The sequence below is a fragment of the Microtus pennsylvanicus genome, chromosome 20 (assembly GCF_037038515.1).
Source record: "Microtus pennsylvanicus isolate mMicPen1 chromosome 20, mMicPen1.hap1, whole genome shotgun sequence".
Classification (NCBI taxonomy): Eukaryota; Metazoa; Chordata; class Mammalia; order Rodentia; family Cricetidae; genus Microtus; species Microtus pennsylvanicus.
This window is the reverse complement of record NC_134598.1, coordinates 19,369,212-19,396,861: the sequence shown is the minus strand read 5'-3', so window position 1 is coordinate 19,396,861 and position 27,650 is coordinate 19,369,212. Positions and strand designations below refer to the sequence as shown.

At 41.9% G+C, this 27,650-nt stretch overlaps 1 protein-coding gene across 3 annotated transcripts in view; it reads right to left on the bottom strand.

Moving 5' to 3' along the window:
• The window catches only part of Syt1 (synaptotagmin 1), a 492,018-nt gene that overhangs the window by 54,531 nt on the left and 409,837 nt on the right, over positions 1-27,650 (bottom strand). The gene's annotated exons all lie outside the window — the stretch shown is intronic.

Here is a 27,650-nt window from a genome sequence, read left to right as displayed (position 1 = left end):
GGCTGTGGCGCTAGCCTCATTTTCGGTTGTGACATCTAGCATCCTGCCCAGTATCTCACAGATCTCACACGCGGGCCTGCACGCCTCTGGGTTGTAAAATCCCTTGGTTTCTGGTCACAGCAAACCAGCCGCTCTGAATAAGAATAAATCCATTGATTTCTTTCTCTAACGTCCCTGAGTGGGGTAATCATGTGTAATTCTTACTGTCTCCCCACAACTGTTGGAGGATCCACTAAAGGTTCTGCTTCAATGAATACAAAAGATAATGTCTTTTTTTCCCTTTGCTCTTGGCAAAAATCTTTTCCACATTTGGTAAATAATGAGAATGGGCCACGCTAGCTCTTGGACAACTTCCTGATACACGCATTGGAGTTAATGGCCTATGGATTGTGCCATTCTTTATTAAATTAAGTTTCTCCAGCCTAGGGAGCTTTTAGAACAGTTTAAGAAGTATTATTCTGCCGCCTCCAATGTATATATTTTGGAACTGGGAAAGATATTCTGAGAGTTGCTGTCACTGTCGAGTTTTAAAACCATCGCTGCCTTTTGCTATTTTGTCTATTTTTAATTGACTATTTCTTAGAGACTGACTCTCATTTAGGATATGAATTTCAGTGTGTCCATGTCTGAAGCTTAGAGGACCATCTCCAGTGTCCCTTCTTCTGGTATGTTCTACTTGTTTGAGGCAGGGTATCTCCTTGGCCTGCGACTTCAAGCAGGCCAGGCCAGCTGGCCCAGGAGCTTCTAGAGAGCCACCCGTCTCCACCTCCCACCTCACCATTGCCGGAATTACAGGCATGTGCCAACGCGTCCGGCTTTTGATGTGGGTCATAGGGCTCTCAACTCAGGTGCTCACATTTGTGAGGCAAGTGTGTTCCCCACTGAGCCATCTTCCCCCTGCACCGACGGCTATTCATATACTTGACACCTGCTATTGCAGAGCCACTGAATCAGAATGATGGAGGTGGGCCCGGGCACCGCGGTTTTAATAAACATCCCAGTAGCTGCTTATGGTTTGTACTGATTGAAAATAACTTGGTTAACAACTGGGCCTAGAGACTGTGACGGATTGCAAAGTAGTGATTCTTCTTTGCTCCTGGCAACAGAATTTGCATTGAGTAAGTGGAGTGAAACACATTCAAGCCCTCGGATTCACCTTAAAGAATGGGGAAATTAAATGAAACACTCTCAGATAACTTCCGAGTTCCTTTAAAAGTTTAGGCTACTGCTGCGGTTAGATTGAGAGTTGAGTCTCTTCAACGGGTAGATGAGGTGGTGGCCATCTATGGTAAGAAAGCAAAGGAAACCAGGATAAAATGTGCAGGAAGACAATGGCCCGAGAGTCCGACAAACTACGAAAACCAGCAGTTATAGATTTATGACAAACTCATGGTCATCAGGAAATAGCAAAATTAAACACATCCCTTAAAATGCTCATATATCTTCCGGGCGGTGGTGGTGACTTAGACCTTTAATTCGGGAGGCAGAGGCAGGTAGATCTTTGTGAGTTCAAAGCCATCCTTGTCTACAAATTGATTTCCAGGACAGTCAGCTCAGTTACACAGAGAAACCCTGTCTTGAAGAACAAAAAGACAAAAAACAAACAACTCCCTCCAAAACCTCATATATCGACAATAAAATAACTTCCTATGAAAACAGTGAATACATGCCCACTTAACTGTATGTATCGGACAAACAATCCTAATTCCCCAAATTTATATTTGTGTCACAGATGAGCATTCCCTGCTTATATACATATTTTGATATTACAGGAAGTTTATCACTATTGATCACCTATTGAGTATTTTAATCTCTTGTCTACTGCAACATTTCTTAAGAATATGCAAGACTCTTCTAAACTGAGTAACAAATATAATCGTTACAGAGGATTATGTGCATCGTTAATGAACTGCTTATAAAAAGAATAGAAGGACTTATATGCACATTAATTTGATTGCCTACAAATTAAAAATTTCTCAGCTGATACTAAAGTAGTCTCATATTAAAAAAGCTGACTGTATTTTTATTCTTTATAATAAATTCATTTGATGAGCCAGAATTCTTTTTTTAAATATTTATTTATTTATTATGTATACAATATTCTGTCTGTATGCCTGAAGGCCAGAAGAGGGCGCCAGACCTCTTTACAGATGGTTGTGAGCCACCATGTGGTTGCTGGGAATTGAACTCAGGACCTTTGGAAGAGCAGGCAATGCTCTTAACCACGGAGCCATCTCTCCAGCCCATGAGCCAGAATTCTAAACTTTACTTAGTCAAAAATATAATCATTGATTGAAACATAAAAAGAGACCTTTAGACATCAGTACAATTTTTTCTTTGTAAAATTTATATTCAGACAAAAGAAATGACTGGCTCTTATATACTCTTATTATATAATAATGTAATATTATTATAGCTCTTATTATACTAGAATTGAGACAGGAACTGCCTAGTCCCCTTTCCATTAAACTTATCAGTGGTAGAAAAAAGGAGGCAATCTTAGTTGAATTGTCACTCACTTTCCAGTCTCTTTTGGGGACACCATTGTCTCACCAACAGTGAGTCACTGTCACTTCAAGCAAGGATGTACAATATGTGCAAAACTATTCCTTATGAAGGATACCAGTTAAGATACAACGTGCAAAAATTATAAGGTAGATAAGAAGGGACAGGGACAGAAGTGCTAAAAATGGGAGAAAACGAAGATAAATTGGGCTAAGGAAGTTATAATATTAGTCACAATCGTGGTTCCTCTGTTCTGAGACTCACTTCTTTTAGCCCCTACAGGCAGGTGACTAGGCGGATATCTTCATCTAAGACGCAACCAGAATGACTTGATTAAATCCTGGGCTGAGACCTTCTGTCTTGTGCATATGAAGGTTAATTCTGGGAGAGAATGTGAGAATGATGGGCAGAGGGACGTACTGTAGAAATTCTGGCTGGTCACAAGATTGCGGAAGAGAGGTGGGAGGTGATGGAGAGAGGGGGCGGTAATGAGAATTCTGCATCCGTATCCGGACTCTGGGTACCCGGGTTGCCTGAAAACTGTTAACTTCGGGGCATCGAACATCTCTGCAAAGCATTGTTCTATTACAGAAATTACAGTCACAATAGGTGTTTAAAGACCCAAACAGTGGGACAAGTTAGGAATTGCTGCTGCTGCTTCCTTTTTTTTTTTTTTTAAAGCACAATAGGTATGGAACATAGTCCAGGCATTAGTAACGAATGAAAGGGAAGGGAAAAATCACCTAAAGCCATATTTGGAAAAAAGGCCATTTCTAAAGAAATGTTCTGTTTGTGAAGCTTATTATTTGGGAGTTTATTATTTATATATCTGTTTTTTGTGGGAGTCACATATTGAAATGACTTTTCTCTGTAGGGGGATATGAGGACTTTTTTGGGAATGATGTTGACAGTAATTTTAACAAACAGCAGGGTAACGATCCTTCCACCCTTTAGAGGATAACTCAAGGTCAAGGATTAGCCAACACTGATTTAAAATAGCAGGGAAGCTCTGGCAGAGCCCCTGGCAATGGCAATGACATTTCCCTCCTTCCTGCCAAGCTGCTTCCTATCTTTGGGTCAGCATGAGAATTTCTGAAAAGTTAGCTATCCTTTGACAGCACGGCACTGATTTTGTTAGCTGTTCTCACCTAAGATGCCAATGGTATTGTCTGTTCTTGGGTTTATTTTGTTTAGCGCACCCACAGATAAGACATTTTCCTGATGTCATAAGGCAGGGACACCTGGATTTATAGGCACAGTCGGGTGGTCTTCTGCTAATGACAATGCCAGTTTAAAACACCAACTTACTCTGGAATTCACAGTGGCTTATACACACCACACACACACCATATACATATACACATATACACACACAGCTAATTTAGTTCTTATATTCGCTCTGACACTACCTTGAATGGGAAAGAGTAGCACCTTGCCATTAGCAATTTTGGGATCATGAGTGTAATTTTAATTCAGGATGGTGAGCTTAAGGTTTATTATGTTTTTGAAGCTAATCACACTTGAAAATAATGAATATACATAAACCTTGATTGAGCAGCCACAAACAGAAAACAAGTTATGTAAACAATCCTGAGAATTTATCCTCAGTACCCCCTTATAGTCCTTATGTTTGTAGAGTTTGGCCCCTCAAAATAGTTTCTGATAGCAACTTGTTTCACACTGAGACCCCGGTCATCCCCCCAACACCACGCACTCAGAGTAGATGTTTATTATACATTGCTTGGTGGGATTAACTATTACCGAAAAGAGTACAGTTGCACAGTGATTCAAGGATTTGGGTATTAAGCCTTCCTGTAAACAGATTAGTTTCATAATATTTATGTAATTCTGGGGAAGCCAATTAAACCTGTCAGACAAAACGTTCTGACCTTCTGCCCCATCCGCAAACAATACAGAATCAACTGCCATTCTTGTTCGTTGATATACTTCTATTCAGAACCGGAAATGATGGCACTCTAATTCCAAATCACTGCACTCTAAGTGGATGGTACTTATGGGCTCCTGTGCAATTTGGCGGTCTTCTTTTTCTGTGCGGATATGACACACATCCCACACACTGGACTAACGTAAAGCTGCGGTTCTCTTTACATGTGGATGTGCCCCACATTCCACATAGTGGTGACCTACCTTTTAGGACTCTTTAGTCCAGGTACAGGCTACTTGGTTATTCTACACCTTTTAAAAGGACATAGTTTATCTAACCTTGATTTTTTAAAAATTTGTTTGTGTGTGTGAGATTTGTGTGTGTGAAATGGATGAGACTTCAACTATTGATGCTCTCTTGCATATTTTTCTTTTCTTTTTTTTAAAAAAAATATTTATTTATTATGTATACAATATTTTGTCTGTGTGTATGCCTGCAGGCCAGAAGAGGGCACCAGACCTCATTACAGATGGTTGTGAGTCACCATGTGGTTGCTGGGAATTGAACTCAGGACCTTTGGAAGAGTAGGCAATGCTCTTAACCTCTGAGCCATCCCTTCAGCCCGTGCACATTTTTCTATCCATTCATTGTCGTCTTTAGCTCTAAGACTTCTGAGTTTTTAAATGTCTGAATTGTTTCTCTGTATTTTCTTACTTCGTTAAGCATCCCTAAATAATGATTTTGAATTGTTGTGAGGTGGTTCATACATCTCTCTCCTGACAGTTATTGGCATTATATTTCTATTTTACACTCTCCTGTTCCTTTTTATCATTATTATTAATTATGGTTATTATATGAGAAAGACTATTGTCATATAACCTAGGATGGACTTCAGCTACATTCCTGTGCTTCAGTCACTAAGTGCTGGGATTACAGACATATGCTGTTATGCTCAACTTTTCTATTATTCTTTATCTGTATCTCTTCATTAGTATCTGGGCATTAAATAAGTATATATCCTAGCTTTCATAGTCTGGCTTTCTCTAGGAATTCCTTTAACAGTGAGCTTGTATGATTATTTGGGGGCAAACTGTCTTGTAGTTTCTAGGCCTATGATTGTTATAGTTTTGGGAGTTTCGTAGACTAAGAACCCATATGGCTAGTACAACCCAGGCTGGAGTCTCATGGCTTCCAGGTCTGACTTGGCATGGAGTTGGAAATGCGTGTCAGCCAAAACTGGCACACTGCTGGAGTGAAACACGAATCAAGTGACGGCTGAAATTCGTCTACAGCCCAAGGCCGCTGGAGTTATTTAATGGTGATCTGAACTCAAATTCATGCTACAGAGGCCGTGAGATTTAGTACTGGCCTTGGGGTGGGGCTGGAGCTCGGTGCCGACTTGGTTTCAGAGGTCATGTGGGTATGCTAAATTCTGTGTTTTACCTGAATGGGCCTGGCACTGGAGACCAATGCAGCCTTATGCTTGTTTTTACTTCCTTTTTCCAAGTAGAGAGTAGGCTTCTAGTGTGTGGTGTCGAGAGCTGTGGTCACTGTAACCTCTAAAATGTAAAACCGTCTTTCAGCTCTCCTTAGTGCATCTTGTAATCAAGGGCTGAGACCCTTTATAAAGTCTCCTCAGCAAAATTAGAATTCTTGCCTCAATGGGGGAAAGGACAGAGTTTATTCTGGAGCCAGATGTGAGTGACTCTGACCTCGGAATAACAGATTTAGATTACCTCAAGTTCTATGCTCCAACATGGAAGCAGTTTCATGAAATTTTCATAGTCATAGAACAAAGAAAGTCATACATGAATCAAGACATTTTAAAATACGTTGTTAGAAACAATGGAGAGATGGGTGATAGATAGCCAAGTGGAGAAATTCTTTTTTATTTTATGTGCATTGGTGTTTTGCCTGTGTAGATCTGTGCGAGAGTGTTGGGTCCCCTGGAACTGGAGTTACAGACAGTTGTGAGCTGTCATGTGGTTGCTGGGAATTGAACCTGGGTCCTCTGGGAGAGCAGTCAGTGCTTTTAACCACTGAGCCATCTCCCCAGCCTTTCAAGTGGAGAAAATCTTTACCGTTGACTAGTGAAGAATAGGATTTTGTTATCTGTTAGTCACAGGATGTTAGAGCAAATCCAGAGGTGGGTAAGGAATGGCTAATTTGTAGGCAAAAGATAGCCCAAGAAAAGAATATTCTCTAACAGGAGGGAAAGGACCAGTCCCCGTAGGTGATTGTGTGTAAAACATGGATCTGTTTCTGGACTTTGTAAATAAATACCCGAGTTCAGGGATGACTTAAGTATTATTCAGAATCCTGTAGAAACTTACATCTGAATCACTAGGTGACGCTAATCCCTCAAGGACTTTAAAGGTAACGAAGAGACTGGCCTTCTCTTTCACAGCAGGAGTAAAAGTTAGAATCTTAGAGATGAATCCGAAAAACTGCCTTTCACTGAAAGGCAGCCCGAAAGGTACCATTCTGTCCCTTCCCTGAAGTAAGAGTTTCTTGCAGCTGAGTATCGCCGAGCCATTTTCATAGGCTGCGTTTCTTTAACTAGGGACGGGAACCTTGACAACTGATCGAAAAACACGTTGCCTAAAATGGTCTTAATAAGCATACCTCATGACCTTCCTCCCCCACGCTCTCATCAGCAGGCAATAAACTGGGCTCATCATCCTTCACTCTCACGGAAAACCTATCTGTCAGAGAAGTAATTACCTCGCCAGATGTACGCCCCTCTGAGGCAAGCCCAGAAATCATTATAACACTCTGTAATTAGTGTTTATTATTTTATCTGTTCATGTCAGTTGAAGTACAAAAAAAAAAAAAACCAGTGCCCCTCAGCTGGACAATCCTATCATAACAAGAGGTAGACATTACTAATGTAAAAGCTTTTCATTGTCTGTGTTTTCTTTGCCATGGCAACTTAAAACCAGCTTGCTTCTAAGTAATTTGTAGCGCAGCCACAGCCCATAACCCCCACACATTAGACTTGGCATTTCATCCAGCTGTATCTGAATCTCTGGCCTGACTGCAGGTGTAGGTTTGATCTTAACACAGACCTGCACAAGACAAGCTCCATAGTTTTCTCTATAGGGGCAGGCAATACATTTAGGGCTTGTTCTGGGCAGATGTTATCCTATGGGAAGTTCAGAATGCAAATCCTAAATCCCTTTGCCAGGCCACAGACCAGGATGGGAGTGAGGGCACAGGGATGCTTCCTGCATCTCAATGAGGTACTGATAGTTGAACCTTGGCTTTTGAAGCTCTGTACTTTGTAGCCATGTGGCTCTTTCATCTTCAAGATGTGACAATGCTTACTTGACTCAAAAGGAAGTTGATAGGGTTGCAGGGTTATGTATACAGCTTTCACTTCAAACAAAGGATAAGTCCCTTTGGTTGATCTAAAGAAACACATACGTAACCTTTAAAATGTTGAGGCTGTTGTGTATTAAAGTATTAAAGAGTTGAAGTTATTAAGGACTCAAGAATTACACACAATTATTGCTTAATATTGGCCACCAATCACAAGTGCTTCTAGGGACAAACACTACTAAATGATCGGAGAAAACACGGTGAAATAGTTAAGAACACAGACTCTAGATGTCATATGCTTCTAAGCCATTGTCATTTCAACCAAAAATTGCTGTGAATGACTACATGCCCTAGAGTTACAGAGGGATTTAAATGAAGGGAGGATGACCAAGTATCTAACACATGACCTCGCACACAGTACTCTGAGCGAGGTAGCAGTGACTTGTATGCTAACAGTCTACCATGTATTACAAGGGCTTGACATCAAAGGTTCACTGAAGGAAGTTTTGAATGTTCTCTCTAGGAGGAAGTGGGATTGAGGGGGCATTCTTTTTATAAGTACTTTGGGGAGCTGCTTCTTTAGAAAGAGTGGCATGGTAGAAATCTCCTGACCAAATAAGCGGTAAATACGCCCAAGGAACACATTGATAGTGCGTCATTGCCAAGGAATGAACCTCTCGATTCAGAGCCATGCCTTCAAGAATATGCTGTTCTTTTCCTGCTCTTATTACTCTATTTATTTATTGAATTAATTTATTTGTGTGTTTTTGAGACAGGGTTTCTCTGTGTAGCTTTGGAACCTGTCATGGAACTCTGTCTGTAGGCCAGGCTGGTCTCGAACTCGCAGAGATCTGCCTGCCTCTTCCTCCTGATGCCGGAATTAAGGGCATGCACCACCACTTCCCAGCTTCTTGTTATTGTTTTAAAAGATGCAAGTGACAGGTGCCACTATTTCCTTTCTTCTTCTTCTTCTTCTTCTTCTTCTTCTTCTTCTTCTTCTCCTTCTCCTCCTTCTCCTCCTCCTCCTCCTCCTCCTCCTCCTCCTCCTCCTCCTCCTCCTCCTCCTCCTCCTCCTCCTCCTCCTCCTCCTCCTCCTCCTCCTCCTCCTCCTCCTCCAGTGTGCAAGTATCTGTTGTGTCCCCCGCACTCATGAAGGGAATATTTAAAAAAAAAAAGGAAGGCGGAGATGAGAGCTACTTGATTAATCTTCATATCAAATGTAATCTAGATAAAATAGTCTTTCCTTAAAACAAAAATTTCAAAGATGTCAAGTTGTTCTAGAAAATAGGTTTTAGATTTATTATTGAAAACAGGACCCAGACTTATGGGTGCGCTCAGTTAGTGGTTCATTGATTTCCCTTGATTGTAACTTTGGATAATTTATTAGCTATGTTTTACATCTTTTCAAAATGGTGATTCCAGCCTCAGGCATAGTGTGAAGATACGGTATGATGTTCATGCAACATATTACATTCAGTAATCCTTCGACTATATTCATGGCTATTTTGACTGCCCTATTCCCTTGTAGCTTACTTTAGCATCCTCTTAGTAGACATATGTCTCAAAGTTAGAGTCCTATTAGACGGTGTTTTGGTACAAAAACATATATTTGGTTACTTCATCAAGAGGCAAAATATGTAATAGAGAGATTTATTTGAAATCACCACTTTCCAGAGGTTTCCTACTGAGTAGTTTAAACTAATCCAAAAGCTTGGGCTAACAAGGAAGCCTTGAGTGGATTTTCTTTACAGTGTAGACTGTGCTTTGCGATCTTAAGTTGATTAATAAAGCCTACAAGCATTTCCAGAGCTCTCAGAGGACTCCTGGGAGTGACACACAGCTGGCACCCTACTGGAACCTTCAAGAATTCCTATTTTTCTGCATTCCTTGAAACACTACCCATAGCTTCACGTTCTATGTTTTCACTGCGGCTTTAAAGAGATGATGGTTTCATTTCGTGGCGGTCTTGCTAACCTAATTAAGCAATCAAGTGGTTTGTTATTTCAAGCATGTCTCATTGTCTTTCTTACATTTTGATTAACACACTAAGAAATTCTCCGCTGATAGGCTTCTTGGGCCTGAGGACCATTTACAGAACCACGGTCTTGTAAGTGAAAATGAGGATGTCAGTTGTCAGAAACATGGCAGGAACCACCAGACTGAACAGCATTTCTGTCCTCAGGAGAAAATTACCATGGAAGAATTCTGTGTGCAATAGATCCCCGACTCCCACTCCCATGTTGAAAAGAGACACTTTGACCCAGGCCCAGCTTCGAGGCAGGCATTCATTTTATTATTTATTTTTTAGTTGGTTTTGGAAGTCACTAGTGTGACTTCTGTCACTTTCCCAGGTCCCAGGTTCTGCATACCTGTAGCCAATGTACAAACTTTGGCAAAGTGCCTGTAAATTCTCTTTTAAAGAGATTTTATTTTGAGGCATGTGTGTGTCTGTCTATCAGCTGTCTGATTCGGTCTGTCTCTGTGTGAGTATTTGGGACATGCATGTGAGTATAGGTGGTATATTGTAAACTATTTTAATGTCCATTTTTAGTTATGATATTCAGTATGTCCCCAAGTATGGTACTCGGTTGAGTACAGTGTATGAACCTTCCAGCATGTTCCTGGGATTGGTTAATGACTACAGATCCAGTTTCTAATCTAATCTTGAGACTTGGCATACATTGGTGACTTAACAACACCGTGTGTCACCAAAGCATTTATGAAACTGCGGGCCTTGTTTTGTTTTCACAGCCAAGAAGGGAACGAAATGTGCTTTTTGACCCTGAGAAAGTGGTTTTTGGATCAGAATATTCTGAAATTCACTGGCAAATCAGATTCAGACTTGCTCTTAGTGAAGGAGAGGAGGAGGCCACTAGTCAACTAACCATTTGCTTGATTGTTTAAATCAATTCCTTTCTCCCCAAGTTCATGGAGGTGAATTGGACCACCAGGCAATGCACACCATCCTATTTGGTAGTAAAAGATGGGAAATACTGTCAATGCTCTGTGTACCATCTTCTCTGAAGTCTCCCTTAGGGGGAAGGGGATTGGAGTTTGACAGTCAACGGATTTTGCGCATGATGTGCTGTAAAGAGGGGTTGCCAATCTTGCGTTGGGGATTAAATGCTGAGGACAAGAAAAAGCTCTTTCCTGTGCTGTATAGAAGTGGGTGCTTTAAGAGTTAGATAACTCCAAGACCACACGAATCACATGCCAACACACCCAACTCTAAACGTGCAGGAAGCGAGAAAGAAGATAAACGTGCCATGGTTAAGATGCAAACAGGTGGGAATTCACCATATTTACGTGCAAAGCTAGTCTGGTGTTTAACTGCCTGGCAGACAGCTCCATTTGTTCGCATTGGTAACAAAGCTCTAATGTGTCTCTAGCTGGGCCTGCTGTCTGTCCCCTTGAACCTGGCCAACTGTGAACCTCTAACAAGGCTTAGTGGTTCCAATCTTCTGGTGCCTCGGGCCCAAATCAATGCACTCAGAGTATATTATTTCTCCTAAATATACACAGAATTGAATATTTTCTCTTAGAAAATAGAATGACAGTGTCTTAGAAGGGTGCTTCTTAAAATTAAGGACTTTCTATTTCTCTTTATGTGTTGCCCATACATATAGTAGGGAAAACAAGTTGGCGGCCATGGTTTGAGCTATTTAGTAGTAGAGTGTGATAGTGCACCCCTCTAATCCCAGGACTTGGGAGACTGGGGTTTGAAGAATGCTGAGTTCCATGGCAGACCAGGTTATAATCTAACATAGCCGAGGCTACACAGTTAGATCCTATCTCAAAAAAACCAAATTACCCCTCCCTCCAAAAACACACCAAACCTAGAAAGAAACAAAAAAAAAATTAGCAAAAATAAACATATCCAAATGGAAAGATTAGCAGAGTACAGCACACAGTAGATCTTAGTAGTTACGAATGAATGAATGAAGGAATGAATGAATGAACAATAATGTCATTATTATTAATGACAATAATGAGAAATGTCAGTGAAAATTCAACATGGATATTGTTGTAGTCTGGTTTGCCTTAAAACAAGATTCATGAAAATCTAACGAATAGATAAAAGACATTGCTCTTATTGACAAGGCGATGTCTTAACCTTGACAATTTTTAAGGGGAAGCATGCGTCCCAGTGGAACCCATTCATGGCGTTGGCCTCTTACGCTGTCTCGATGCTTAAGTTAAAAATCCAGCCTGATAAATCACGCAATGAAAATCTCTTGTCTCACCTCAAATTTAGCGCAGCATAAACGAGAACACTACCCATCTAGATGAATAAAGCTTCTGGAAGGAAGTATCCCTTACTAGCAGAAGAAATATCCATGAACCAAAGTGAAGTGGAACCAGAACTTGCTCAGGAAAACACAATTAATTTGGGATAGCATTTATTTAGAGAAGGACTGAGTTTTTTTTTCCCCCTCAATGATGTTCCCCCAGATTTTAAAGAAATGATGCCTCAGAGTTATCCTTGTAAAGCAATTGTGGGTAGAAACTATGGTGGAATAAGCTGGTAGGGTGTTGGCTCTGTGAGTGGCTAGTTGCCCCCTCCCCAGTTACTCATCAGCCCTCTTGAGTCGGTGCTAGGTGTTTGCTAACCATCACTGGTGATGTGGTCCCACAATCCAGTGAGAGTGTCAGCCAAGCAATGAGTTAGCAGTGATGTCCTTGCAAACAGTTAGGACTTTTTTTTTTTAAGTGCAGCACACAGGTAAAGGGACAGGATGCCAAATGGTGAGGTAGGCTTTGCTTCCAGTTTCCAGAGGAGGAAAGGGTGGGGGGACCAGCGGACAACCCCATGTTCGAGGCTACGTCTAACTGAGTGGCACAGTTGGGATTCTAGCCCAGGTAAGACTTATGCCACAGCTGGGATGTTGTCATAGGAACCCTTCACCATGGACCATCCCAACCGCCCGTGCCCTGTCTTCACCCTGAGCATAAGGTTCGGTTTCCTTGATGGGACTCCTGGACCTGGCTGATCTCTGACTTCATTTCTCAGTCGTGTCTCTGTGCTCCCAGTCCATTCCACAGAGGCCTGCCTTTGCTCAGGCTGTCTTCTGAACCTATTCACTGGACCTATATAGGCCGTCAGCTGATGGATTTTTATCCCCAGGAAGGTTCTATCCCCATGACCTCCATGCTCCCAGTCAGAATTGGATTCTCTTCTTCCGAACTCCTGTCAAGTCCTGTTGGTCAGCAAAGGACTGCCGGGGACCAACCACATCTGTCTCTTGCACGTTTTTTTTGTAGGCCACACGCTAAGAAGATTTATATATTTTTAAACGTGGAAAACGATCAAAAGAGGATTAATATTTCATGAGATGAAATTCCTAGCTCGAAATAGTTTTACGGGAACAGAGCCGTGCCTGCTTGTGCCTTGCTGTCTCTGGCTGTTTTTCTTCTCTAATGGCAAAGCCGAATGCTCTAAGGATCCACGTGGGCTGCTAAGTCTAAAATATTTACTACCTGGTATCCTGAAGAATAAGTTTGCCACTTCTAATCTAAATCACAGGCATTAGTTCTGTATAGTGTTCCCTGTCTTTAGGGGTGAATTTTACTTAGCTTTCTCTTCTGCTTCTGGCGCACAGTGGTACTTAATAGATGAAGGTTTACATATGTGCCATATGTATGATTCCCGACTTGTGTCCTTCAAACGCCTGCGAGAAGCCCTCCAGCTACTCAGAGGATCCTAGTTCGTTCGTGGCGCTGAGAACTCCGAAACGAACCTAGCTTGTTTCGATTTTTTAAAAGTTCAGTTTCTTCTGAAAACATGACAGTATTTCCAAGATTTATGAAGCAATTACCACTTGTTAGCATGTATACTATTTTTACATTAAAATTAGGTATCACACTGATAGATTACCGGGCTCTCTTCTGGGCTAACGAGTAATTGATTTTTAAAGAGAAAAATGGAGGCAATATATTTTTGTGTCTTTAGTAAGACAAAAAAGGAGGAATGTTACAATATTGTCTCTCTCTCCTTCCTTCTCTCTTTCCCTCCCTTCCTCTTCTCCTTTCTCCCCTCTTTCTTTGACAGGGTCTCCCTCTATTGCCCCTCCAGTTAACTAGAACTGTTTATCCTCCACTTGCAACTTGCAAAGTGTTGAAATCATATGCACATGCTGCCTGTCTACTACTGTCTGCCTTACTGATGCAACTTCGGGTGCCCAGTGCTAGATCAGATCCAGATTGAACCGGATGCACCGGTAGAGTGAAGTTTAGGAATCTGAACTAATGTGGGAACAAGACAATGTGTGGGATTTGTGTAGTCTGGGTATATGTGGGTTGCCACCGTTGATCTGACATTCCCTTCTCCCGAGGTCACAGCGAAGCCTGGACCACGAAGGTATCCTAGGCCCAGAAAGATCAATTTTTTGGGAACGACCCTCCTGTATATATAACCAAGACTGTTATTTTATATTACTTATATTCCACTTGCTGTCTTAGGAATTATTAATACAGTTTGTGTTTCCTGGCCATTCTTTAAATATATGGTAATTTAGACTATATCTACTGGCTTAGCTTAGAGACCTCACTGTAATTTCAGATACTGATTGAATAGCATCATGTTCATCACAGCTATAGTGTGCCAATTAAATGGTCAATTGCTACAGCTGGATAATCTTACTTCAGTACAGCACTTTTTTTTTTGTAGTCTTCTGGATTCAACCCAGGGAAAATGCCTTAAAATATTTCATTCAGTTCATTTTGATTTTTTTTTATGATTCTAGTTCAGTCTACTTTACTTCACATTGTATGTTCAATATTGGGGATACAACGAACTGGTTCATTTCAACTTCCTTGTGGGGCTTGCACACGCTAGGTGTGGCGAGGTGATGGCCACACAAGAGTGAATTAAGCAGAGTCTCCGGGGGAAAAAAAAGCATTTCCAGAACAGGAGCAACTGATCCCTAGCATGGGAAAATGGTGAGAAGCGGTAGTATTACTGGGCCACAGAGCGAAGAACAGTGATGGCGCCTATCACCGCTAAAGACTAAATAACTCAGTCTCTTGGGTGACAAATGGCATTTGCTGGACACAGTCAAAAAACACAGCATCCAGTGATCAGTGAGAACAATGTGTATAGGACAAGAGGTAAAGGGTGGCAGAGATGAAATGGGCATATTTAGGATATTTCTAGAATCTAATAACTTCCTCCACTGCCTTTTGGCAAGCTGAAAAAGGAGGAGCCAAAAAGAAGAGAAAAACAAGATGCAGGAAGTTCTTTACCTCACCCACTGGAGGCATGATTTCTGATGAAGAGGCAATTAAAACTGCACAGAAAAACTGAGGGGCTGCCTATGATTGCCTTCCCCCTGGGGAGTCCCTGCTTACTGCTCCCCAGCCTGCTCTTTCTGTATCATATAAACTTGTAAGCATCAACCTCTCCCCCTCCCCTTTTGGTGTTGTCGTCGAAAAGAACATAAATTCCTTCCAGATATTATTTCCAGCAGAAATAAGAAAGAGTGGAAGAAATGCCGTCGCTTTGTGTTCATTAGGGCATTTGCTGTTTATCCAGAGAGTTGCTGGGATGCGCACGTGGTGGCATTTGCAGGCACAGTTGGATACCGTCACTTTGTCGAAATCATCTATGGAGAGCATTAATCGTGAGTCAGCGGATGATCACCGTGCAGCGTTCTGTTCTAGGCCTGGGATTATGGCCAACTGAAGTGACATGCTGTAAACAGTGGGATGTGGTGGGGTCCCAGGCTGGCTTTGGATAGTAGAGGGGTTTCAGGAAGGAGCTGGATCCTGCTACTTCCTCACTCTCGAAGTTGGCTCAAGCCGCTGACTTCCAAGCCTTAGTCTTTGTTTTTGTCTTTAGGGATAATAATACTGAACTCATGGTTACTTTCACAGCTAAACAAATTCAAATTAATGAACGCTTAGCACAAGTTCACAGCTACTATTGTACTGGTACCAGTAGTCCTCCCCCCTTTTAAGGACAAAACCAACCACTCTACGTTTTTGATGGATGCTTTCTTTCGTGGTATTTTCAGGTGGTTGGTATCTCTTATTAGAACTTCTCAGGCAGAAATGGAAGTGTAGGGGCTGCACAGGTAAGCCTAATCGATGACAATTGGAGCTAGGAATGGTAAACCTTAACAGTCCTTCTTATAAGCTTGCCTCGGGTCTTTTTCAGAACTAAAATGGAGAAAACCAAGTATGGATCCGCACTGTGCGTACCCACTGGGTCCCGTCCAGCTCCGTATCATTCCAATAGACAGCTTCCGTGTTCAGCTCTTTCCAGACGTTTGTTGTGTTTGCTTTGTCTCTCCTTTTGCAGTTTCTACAGCTCCAATTCCACAATAGTTCTTGGCTGATGCTGTGTCTGCCCTTCGCACGACCCCGATTCCCCGCCGCGCTTGCTTTAGAAACTTAATGTCCCTCTAGTTAAATGTGTTACTAGAAATGATTGTAGCATCCCTGCCCCTCAGCACAGAGTGCAGGAGCTCCGTGGCTGGAGACTCAGCTTAGAAATGAATAATCTTAGTCGATAATACGATTGCACTGTTGTTTTACATTTCAGGTTAAATCATTTTGAAATCTGGATAAGAAGACAAGGAGGGAATATCAAAGCCCACGTATACAGAGCCAACAGAAATAAAAAGAAAGGGCTGTATTCTGACTGACTCCCCCGGGATGAAAAACAATACATCTAATACCTTGTTTGCAACCAAATATTAAGTTTTAGCGTCTTTTAATGATTAGCTCCGCATGAATTTCAACTGGTCGTTATGAGCCAAAAATTTATATATGGTATGCTGTCTGAGGGAGAGGTTTACAAGACACTTCTCTATATAATTTGGCTAAAGGATAACACTCTTTCTTAATTTTAACTCGCATAATAAATTTTAGTTCCCTGGCACTGAATGCTATTGTGTGAATACTAAAACCATCTTTACTAGGGGTGTGGGGAAGCAGCCTTGATCAGAGTCCATTTGTGGGGAGCTTTTCATTTGAGGATCTCACTGAAACGCACCTTTGGAATTTTGTGCCTGGCTACCGTGTCATTACGTGTCAACACTCGAGTCCGCAACATAGATAGTCCCCAGGTGTACGGCAGCTCGGAGAAGGCTTCCTTAGCAATTGATTTAACCTTGGGTCAGGCGGGCTAGTTGTTTGAGGGAGGCAAAGTTCAACAGCGCTGATGTGGGCGCATTTAGCAATCAGCTAAATAACACATCAAGGAGGGAAACGGGGAATATTTTTTCTTGCCTTGGGACTCAGTAATACACAATCCCCTTTCCTCCCCCCGCCTCTAGTTCAGATAGATTCTTAGTAAATACTTTGATGGAACAGGCTTTTCTCTTAGCAAGATGAACAATTCATCTTAGGTGAAGGCTACGGGGCTGAGGCACAATCCAGGCAGAGATTTTCTCTATGGTTTGACTTGAGGCTGGACGGGCGCAGCCTCGAGGACAAGTGTGTTAGAGAAAATGAAATTTCAGATGGAAGAGAACAAGCTAAAGAGGGTCAGAGGGTCTGGAAACGCTGGGAGCGGGAACGAGCGCTATTCTTCCTACGTGCGTGTGCATGTGCGCATGCGTGTGTGGATCACAGAGGTTGGAAGCTTTGTAGAGCCGAGTGAAAGTTAAAACCTTGACCGTTGAGTGATGCAACAGCAATGAGTAGTGACTGCTGACTCATGGCATCAAATTAGGTATTTATTAGCTGGGGCAAAATTATTAGGCAAGGCAACAGGGTGTTGCTCAGGGACCAGACCTTGCCAGTTCTAGTCAAACTAACGCTGCTGCTGCTGCAGGTTCCAGCTCATGGTGGTTCTCAGCAGAGGGGAGTGTGTAGGTCTGGCAGTCACGTTCTGACTCGACATTGAGGAAAACATAGACTCTAGCCTTTCTCTTTACTGCTGTCTGTTTGCCCAGTTCACTGAGTCTGCCTTGGCCATGTTATCATAAAAGAAGCATTTGGAAGAGAACTCTGCTGTCTTAATCAAATGATCAGGCTTCAAGAGCTGAGGGTGGCGACCAGCTTAAGTCTTCTTTCTGGTCCCATGGATCCAACCAATAACTGACTACAAAATTGTGTTTGTGGTCAATATATACAGACAGTTTTCCTTGTTGCCATCCTTCGGCAATATAACATCTGTCTGCATCGTATTTACAGTGCATCAGGATTGACAACGGGGCCAGCAGAGGCTATCTGCAGAGACTAGATCGTTTTGTATATAGTGCTTGGACACTCTCAGCTCTTGGGTATGCACTAGAGTTGATCAGGTTGGGCCTGGCACGAATTCCCAACAAAATCCCGAGCAATAGCTGTACTGAGAAATATAGCTTGTCTGTCTTCTTATGAACTATGTGAAGAGTTGTGATGTAGGTGGGTCTTCTATTTATCTGTTGTTTCATTGGTTAATTAATAAAGAAAACTGCTTGGCCTGATAGGTCAGAATATAGGTGGGTGGAATAGAGACAGAACAGAATGCTGGGAAGTGAGGCAGATGCCATGCCTCTCCTCTCCAGGGCAGATGCCATGGAACCAGCCGCCAGGTCAGGCATGCTGAATCCTTCCCGGTAAGCCACCACCTCGTGGTGCCATACAGATTATTAGAAATGGGTTAATCAAGATGTGAAAGTTAGCCAATAAGAGGCTAGAACTAACGGGCCAGGCAGTGTTTAAAAGAATACAGTTTCCTTGTTATTATTTCCGGGGCTAAGCTAGCCATGAGGGAGGTGGGCAGGATGAAAAGCAGGCCTGCCCACAGCTCCTTCAACAGAATTGTGGCTCAATGCTATCAGGAGAGGAGAGTTTACTGGGCTAGTTTCTGGATGGTCTCATGTCTGCCGTTCAGTTAATGAGGAGTCCTACATTAAAATCATGTACCTACTTCCTGCCCACTTGCCCCAGACACATGGCCTAATTTTACATATTGCTGATTGATACAATATGTGGTATAGAAATATCTGTTTTCCGCCTCATTCACTGTCATGGCTGTGTAGAGTCAAAGGAGGAAAGCGGCCGCAGTGGAGGCGGGAAGAGAATAGAGACCATAAAACCTGCGTAAACTCATCCACAAACCTAGATGAGGTCGCTTAAAGAGCAATGCGGTGAGCTCATTCATATTTATTTCTTAGGAAATTCATTAAAGTAGAATTAAATGACAAGCTGCCTGACAATATAAGGCACAGAGCTGGCCTATCACCCCTTTGTCTTCTGTCGCTTTGGAGGTGATAAACACTGCCAGCTTTACCAAGTTTGTCCCTTTCTGTTTGAGAGGGCTGGTTCCTTGGCTGTATGGAAATGGTTCCTTCATTTAGCAAAGTTGGCTCCACTCTTTTGGCTATTGCAAATATTGCTGCAGCAAACGTCTAATAACCATACACAAGACATGACGTGCTAGCTCGATCAGTTATGGAGAAAGGCACACTCTCCTAAAATCAAGCTTTCACGCACACACACACACAAAAGTTAACTAAGAATGTTCTCTTGTTTGAAATAGCGGGCAGTTATGCAATGCTTCCTATGGAGAACTTCCACCTAATGTTATCTTGTATCTCGTTTCTGCGCTCAACACTGACGCTGTGCTTAACATCCCAATTTTATGGATGAGCAGACTGAGGGTCTGAAAGGTCACGAGTTTTAGATTTGCGGGTGTGCAGTGGTACAGTCTGGGTCCTTTCCGCTGCACCCTGTTGGCTCCCAGGAGGGGGCCTGTTCATAGCTGACTTACATCTCCACTGGAAGCCAAGGAGGCAAGGACAAACACTGGCATTTGCACAATTTGGCTCGGGCTGTAATAACCGTTAAATCATGCTTTAGGCAAGCCTTTTGGCAAGGTCGGGGCGCCCAGAAAGCATTGGATAAAGTTGAACTCCTGTAGGCAGGCTTTTAAGATGTTTACATTTTAATGATGTTATTAAAATGAAAGTTCAGCTTGCATAATTCATAAGTGTTCAGCACCTCTTCTAAAATCTCTGTTACAGAACTATTTTTTTTTTTAAATTTCAGTGAGATTCTCAAAGCACAAACAGGTATTTCAAGGAAGAGTAAGGTAGATCTCTAGGTGAACTGATTAGGAGCTTTGTTGCCAGTGATCTGGTCAGGCTAGGTTCACTTCCGGTGTCTCCCCTGTGTTACAGACAGCGCGGTTCACTTCCGGTGTCTCCTTTGTATTTTACAGGGCTGTAAAAACCAAGCTGTTTTTGGTGTAAGCAACATATAAAAGCAGCTTACAAATAAGTGGTTTGGTAAGGCCAGGAATTGGGAAATTCTCTGAAAAAACGTTGCTTTTGACTCTTGTAAAGGTTTATTTTTACTTCTAGTGCCTGTCACGGGTTTATTCAGACTTCTATCAGCAATGCTGCTGGATGGAGTGTGTTTTAATGGATTTAAATTCCTGCAAATATAGTTGATGAAAGTCTAGAAATTTACAAGTTGATCAACTGGATTTTTTCTGGTTGGTAGGGGGCCCCTCTTTGCAATCAACACCGGTTGTCTTTTAGGCAATATTTTTTTTTTTTAGGTTTTGAACTTAGGATAATTGCATCTTACTTTAAAATCCCTTCTTATTCATGCATGATGAGGCTGTGTAAATGTAATGGTCTCTCTTTCAGCCACAAAAGCCACTTGCAAAGGCAGGAGCAGCAAACACGTTTAGGGATATTAGAAAAACAAAGACTTCCCCACTGCCTTTCTTTCTTTTACTCATAGGGAGGGACTTCGGCATCACAGAAATACAGAGAAAAGCTTTCTTTCAATCTGTTGGCTTGGCTTGATGTTGAGGATTTGGAAATCTTTTTTACATTTCTTCCTATCCCAGAGTTCATTTTTTTTCAAGTAATGTTTGGAAACCTTTGGCTAAGTTAGTTTTCCAAATAGAGTTTTATTGGTAAAAATATTACTAAACATATGATACTGTATCTAGAAAAAGATGCTATAAAAACAATAGATGCATTGGCTGCTTTATACATATGGTCTGGAAGATCTCTGTTAAACCACAGGGAGCAGACCAAAATTATGAGTGTGATATGATCTCATTTGTATATAGTGCATATATTTGTATATACATACATACGTCTATACACGCATGTATGCATGTGTTTTAGTGATACAGGCAGAAAAGAAAATCTGGAAGAGTACATGCAATCTTAAGTTATGTCCTTGAGACAACTTCTCAAAGGGAACTGGAAGATGGGGACTCACTGGGACACTGAGGTTCTTATTTGCATCATAAAAGAAAGTGATGAGGCTGTGGCTTATTTTCTCTTTATTTCTTGTGTTCTTATGATTTAAAAGCTGTTATTCTAGTAGCATCTTGGAACACTGCCATTTGCGAACACATTTCTTTCCTTAATTAATCAGAAAATGGAAGCCCGTGAACAATGCAGTCTATCAAGTAGATTAATATGGAATCTCGCAGTCACATATGTATGTACAATATTACTGCAAGCCTACTATCACTAAAAGTACATTAGGCTTCTTGTTAATGGGGGGAGCGTGTTAATTAATTACACAGCCATATTGTTGCCCGGCATTAATCATTTGAAATCTATGAATCTCTTAAGTCCATCAATCTTGGTGTTGTAGTCTCAGATAAAGGCTGTTTTAACATCCCATTTTAAAAAATGGGCTCATTTTATGTTTTTAAGTCAAAAAGTCACTTTTCTTCACTCAACACTTGAGGTCATTTCTTTGAGGGGAAAACAATAGAGAGAGACCCTGAGAATAGTGTACAGCCCAAGCAAGGCCGTGGGAAAGTCCCAAGGGCTATGCTCTTGTGACTTCTGAGGAAGAGAGTCCAGAAAGTAGCAGCCCCGTCATATTGAATCATGCGTTGTCCTCTCATGTTGGGCACAAGATGCGATCAGAGGCTTATCCTCTGCCTTTACCTCTTCCCTGGATAATGTCTTTCTGACCATCATTGAGGTGTGACTACAGGAATGGGTGCAAGTTTATGCAACTGTTATCTCTTGATCTCTCTCTTTTGTTTTAAACCACTAAGGCTGGCAAGAAAGAAGAAGATGAGAACAGTTGTGAGCTGCATCATGTCAGTGGTGATCACTGAACTTTAGCCTTTAGGAAGAGTGTTGAGGGCGGGCTCTTAAAACTGCAGAGCTCCAGAATGGGTCATTGCCATATTTCTATGAGATTAATTGTCATATTTCTCTGCTTCTGTCATTACGGTGTTGGAGGCTTTGGCTAACAGGAATCTCAAACCTTATGAGAGGAAGAAAGAGACAACACCGATTTTTGTTCCATGTTTAAAAATAGGAGTGGTTGGGAATACTTGTTATTTCAGTTATTAGAAATTCCAAACCTCCCCATTCCTTTTCTGTGGACTGACTGAGGAGGGAACAGTTAAGAATAGGGGGAAAGGGCAGGCACACAATCTTCTGCGCTAGACAGCGAGGTCCAGGGCAGTGGAGCGTTTCCTGCAAAGGTGTGTTGGGAACTGGTTCTGACAAGACAACACGAAAGGCTTAGCAATGTCCTCCTTTAAGATGCAGCAGGAAAATCTCATCGACCGATTCCTGCCTTATATTTCTGTCTGTCCCAGATCCTCAACTCGTCTTTGCCATCCAACTTTAAGGTAGCCAAGAAAAATTGACAAAAAAAATTCCTGGGTGGAAAGGTACCTTTGAGATCCCTCTGAAGGGCCCTTCTTTTCATCTGTTTTCTTTCAAACGTCAGGGTCACTTCTTACGTCTAGAATGGAATGGGCAGGCGGGTATTACTCTGCCTCTATCTTTCATGATTTTATGACTTTCATCATGTCTGTGCTCTGCTTTCCTTTCCCAGACTACAAAGTCCCAAACTTCTTAGCCTGTCTTCACAGACAACCCCTTGATGCCTGTCTAGGCTGCCCTTCTCTGGTGGCTAGTCATTTAACCCTCGTCTGTTTGAGGTGGGTGGCTGTAACTGTGTGGACTCCACATGTGGACAAAGGCAGGCCATTTTCCTTTCATCTTTAAAGAATCTTCTAGAAGAACACGAACCCTACATTGACTCTATAATTCCATAATCTAATTTGGACTATAATTTTCTCTCGTAGTGAATTATTTCTAAGATTTCCCATAATGAAATGTATGGTAACTTTCTGGTCCTGTGAAGAAAAATAGTTGAGCTACACAATTTAGGTTTAGCTTCACTCTGCTTTTGGGAGTTTCCATGCCACAGTTTGGGGTGAGATAGAACATCACAGTAGAAAACATGGGGGGGGCCAAAGCTGCTTAGCTCATGGCAGCTGGCAAGCAAGGAGAAAAGGATCTTGGACCCCAATATCCTACTTACCCAACCTTTGGTCCCATGATCTAACGGTTCTACTTTGCCTCTCTTGAGTAGCACTAAAGGAGCCTTCAACTTGTGGATCTCTTGGAGAAACAGCTAATAAACTATCCCAAACTATTCTGTGTTTGGAGTAAGGATATTTTCATGGACTCATTGAGCTTCAGAAGTCAGTGCCTGGAAGCACGGGATTTCAAAGTAGGGATTCAAGGTGACTAGGAAAAGAAGCAGGGACTGCTGAAGGGGTCACTTCTACATCTCCATCTGTAGATTCCTTTTGTAATATTTGATAAGCATTTCGAAAATCCCCGGTTGTGGGTTTCTCCGCTGATACAATCAACCAAATCCAGCTGAATTAATAAAATCAGGTTTAATAAACAGAGCAAAGCAAAACATTCTCAGCAACTGCAGGTCTAGGGTCCAGGTCTTATATAGCCTGTAGGCGTGGTCTTGAGTGTCTCAGGGAGGAACTGCTCTTTGGCCGGGTCTGGAGAGACAGACGTGGGGTTGAAGCAGAGTTTCTAGCAAAATATCTGGGGTTTTGGAATGGGCCAGTGAGACGAGTATAGAGAATTCCAAAGTGTTTCCTTGTTCATCTTCACTTTCATGTTAAGCAGTTTATTGCAAATTCAATTCCTTGTCAATTATTTTTGGTTCAGCTAAAATTTTTCAATATTTAAACATGTAACTTGGAGCCATAGAATCCGGTAGCAATTTATGGAGATAGGAATCACTTGTATTTATATGATACTGTCTTCTTTCCAGACCTGCCACACCCTCTCTCCTAGAACCAGCCATCGATAAAGCTGAATAGTAGATAAATATTTTCATTAGATTTTTTCCCATACCTAAAAGGTGCTTGCACTTCTTACAGTTGGACTCTTTTCCACCAAGTTCAACACTATCTCTTCTACTGTGCCTCTGATATGTCTGGAGCGTCACTGTTTCAAACAAAACCTATATCTGTGTGCAAAGATTCCCACACTGAAAGAGCATGACCACTTCTATCCAAGAAACATGGCAACTTATTCATATCTGTGATCTAGTCTTATAGACTCACTAATTCCAATTTTACTGTGTAAGTATCCAAGGGACACGAAGCAAGCAACCAAGTAATTTATACAGTGACGCCCATGATTTGAAATCAAGTGGAAGTTTTAGATGTCTTTCAATCCGTAATAGTTAGTCAGCTGCTCTTCAGGTTGACTCTGGTGGGACATAGAAGTCATGCTTAATTAACCTAGTGTGAAGACGGACTACTATTTAGCTGAGCCAAATACAGATTCTGTGACTTGGGGCAAGTTGTTTACTGTGCTGTGGTTTGGCTCCATCACAAAATAGCATTGGAAATAGTCTGCCATCTCACAGGTTTGGAATAGGGGTTAAATCTGCTAACACACATAGAGCGTTAAAATAGAATCTACCTCCAAAGTGTTGTGTAACTGTCATGTGACTCACATGATGGAGGTATGATGCCTGACAGATAATGGGACCTCATGTGATATGTGGTGAGTCCCTGGGCCATCCCTGATGGCTACAGAGCTTACAGGAAATGTCGTTCTTACTGTTCTGCCTGACTGTATCTCAGCCTGCCGCTTGGTTTTAGTGTGGTCTTAGGGTCTGTGCTATCTCCTTCTTCCTTGAAGCTTTTCGGTCCCTGAGGCATTACCGTTCTCTTCTTTCTGTTGTACTTACAACTGTGCCTGCTTCTCAACGTGCACTGGGCTTGACTCCTACTCTTTATAATTCTCTTTAATAACTCAGTTTTGAGAATTGTCACTTCCTTTTTAGAACAGTCTGTTCGCTTCTCAGGGCTTCCTCTTATTTTTATCAAAATTATAATTAAGCATTTTGAAATGTTGCAGAATTAATTTTATACTTAACATTCAAGCCTAAAATTATGATGAAGCCTCTGACATCACTGCCAACTTATTATGCATATTCCTGTCCCATTAGCTCAATAAGAAGCCAGGGTATTTGCATGTTATTGCTTGACCCCGATATCATGGCCAATTAATTTGCATATCCCTATCTAATTGGCTCAAATAAGTTTCTGCCTGTTTATTTATTGGCCTAGCTCCCAGACTAGTGGCTTTTAGTTCAAGTCAATTGAATTTGGAGCAGTTTTCTTTGTTATGCTTTCATTACCAATAGATGGACAGACAGGAAGGTGGTCAAGGGTGTTAGGAAATGATTACAGAACCTGAAGAGGAAATGTCTGCCTTTGTCTCCTCTTTTCAGTGAAAGATTCGGGAGGGGGAAGAAGACGACAATTTAACATGTGGTCAAGGACACTTTTCGGGAAGAGGACATAAGATTCCTAAATAACAACCTTTTACTTGAGAAAATTCTTGTATGTAGGACAAAGGATGTATTTTCCCCCCCTGTATTATCAACAACAAAATTCTACCTTAGGACTTGGCTGACAAAGATCTCAAATAAAATCATGATATACATTCTAAGCTTTTAAGGTGTTGTTTTGGAGTTTAAGATGGCTAAGACACACAAGAGTGGCTTGTTTAAAATTCCACTGTTCTCATGAGGTCGTTAGCATAGGGGAGCTGACTCTGCCCCCTTGTCTGAGGTGGTGGCTCCAGTGGCCAGACCGACCAGCTCAGCTACTACTCCAGTCTGGGGATGGTCCACCCTAACATCTACCCTAACCCACTAAAGCCTGTGAAGGGACTGGTCTTATGGAACGATACTTGCAGGATCTCCATGATTCTGGGCAGCCATGGGATATTCCAGAGGAGTTCCCAGTGATGCTGCTGTACCAGAAACCAGAGGGGTTGAACCAGACCGGTGACTCACGGCAATGAACGTCTGCTAGTACAGTTGATTGGACAAAAGCTTATACTGTGTGACACACTGGGGTTCCCAGTGCCACCAGGATGAATGAAGATGTGGGAAAGATGGAGGAGTGAAGAGGGTTGTCTTTTGTTTTTGTTTTTCTGTTCTTGTTTTTTTGTTTATCTGCTTGCTTTGATTTGCTTTTTTTAAAAAAATTTCTTTTGTGTGTGTGGGTGCTGTAGGGGTAAGGGGAGACCAGGAGGTAAGTGGAATTGGGGTATACGATACGAAACTCCCAAAGAATCAATAAAGTTAAAAAAACCTCAGGTTTTCACTAGAACTGGGATTGAGGTAGTTCTTGAAATGCTAAACTTCAACATTTCTTCCAGTGATTCTGACCGAGTTAGTCAAAATGTCACCTCTTGATAAATTTTGCCTTAGGGGAATGATTTCTCTCTGCCGATCATGGTTTTTATAGGGAATCGGGAATCTAATGCGTACCTGGAGTACGTGCGCTGCTCTTTTGGAATCGAGTGCTTCCGTGTGGCTATATATCCTAAGGAAACTTGTAGGATGGTGGGAAAGCAGACTGAGGAAAAACAAAGTTATAAACAACTAAAAGGTAGTATTTTATGGTAAATAATGTATATGTGTTTGTGTATGTTTATGTGTAGATATGTGCATCTGTGCATGTATGTAACTCACTGTCTTGCACATTAACCTTTCGCCGGCATCAGCCCCTCGTTCTCCTTGTTTACTCCTTGTTCTCATAGTTGCTGCTTCTTGAAGTTCATTGTGCTCTTTATCTGAAATAGACATCTCCTGTAGCCAGGCCTTTTGTTCCTATCCATTTATTTGCTTGCTAATTAAATTAGTTAATTTTTGAAGGCAGGATCTCATCATGGGAATCCATGCAAGTATAAAAACTCCGATCTTCCTGCCCTCAGCATCAAGAGTTTGGGATCAAGAGTTTGGCTTGTCACAATGCTGGTGGTAAGCTTGGGTTGGGGATGGCCGAAAGTAGACTGGGAACGAGGACAAGGCAGTGGTGAAGCAGAAAAACGATGATGGGGACACTTGAAACTAGTGGTTCTCAGGCTCCCTAGTGCTGCAACCCTTTAATACAGTTCCCCAGGTTGTGGGGCCTCCCAACCATAAAATCATCTCTCCGCTACTTCATAACTGTAATTTTGCTAATGTTATGAATTGTAATGTAAATATCTGCATTTTGAATGCTGTGAAAAGGTCATTTGACCCCAAATGGATATCGACCCATAGTTTGAGAACCTATGCTTTAAGCTATACTTGCTCAGCTGCTCTTGCTTCTTGAACCTCTCAGTGTCCATGTGACCCTTCTTTTAGCCTCCTCTCCTGCTCCTTAATGGGAACAGATGCTCATGGTACCAGCCCGTTTCCTGGGTTCCCCAAACCTTCTTTCCCATGCCTTATATGCTTTTACACACACACACACACACACACACACATTTTTTTTCAAATGTTAGGTGAATCTAAGCCTCATCAAGGGAGCAAGACAGTACCCCCTTTGTCCTTTTTTAATATGGACAGGGTTTTCTGGCAATGAAATGACAGAAGGAAGTCTATGGTGGGCTCGCTGCAGGGAGCCAGGGCTAGAAGAACTATATGGTGGAACGTTCTGTTTAATATGGAGCCAGGCAAGGAGGATAATTTGCCAGAAGTCTCAGATGAGAAGAGAGAATCAACTTGTGATTCTGAGAAGACGAGAAAGGGAGAGCTAATTGAGTGGGAATAGTCCCAGTGATTTCTGCTTACTAACATCTCCCAGTTTCGGGGATGCTCTAATTTCCGACAGCCCTTTCGGGCTCCATTTTTAGCCTTACCCCTTCTGAGGACTTTCACGTTTTGGTTCCAG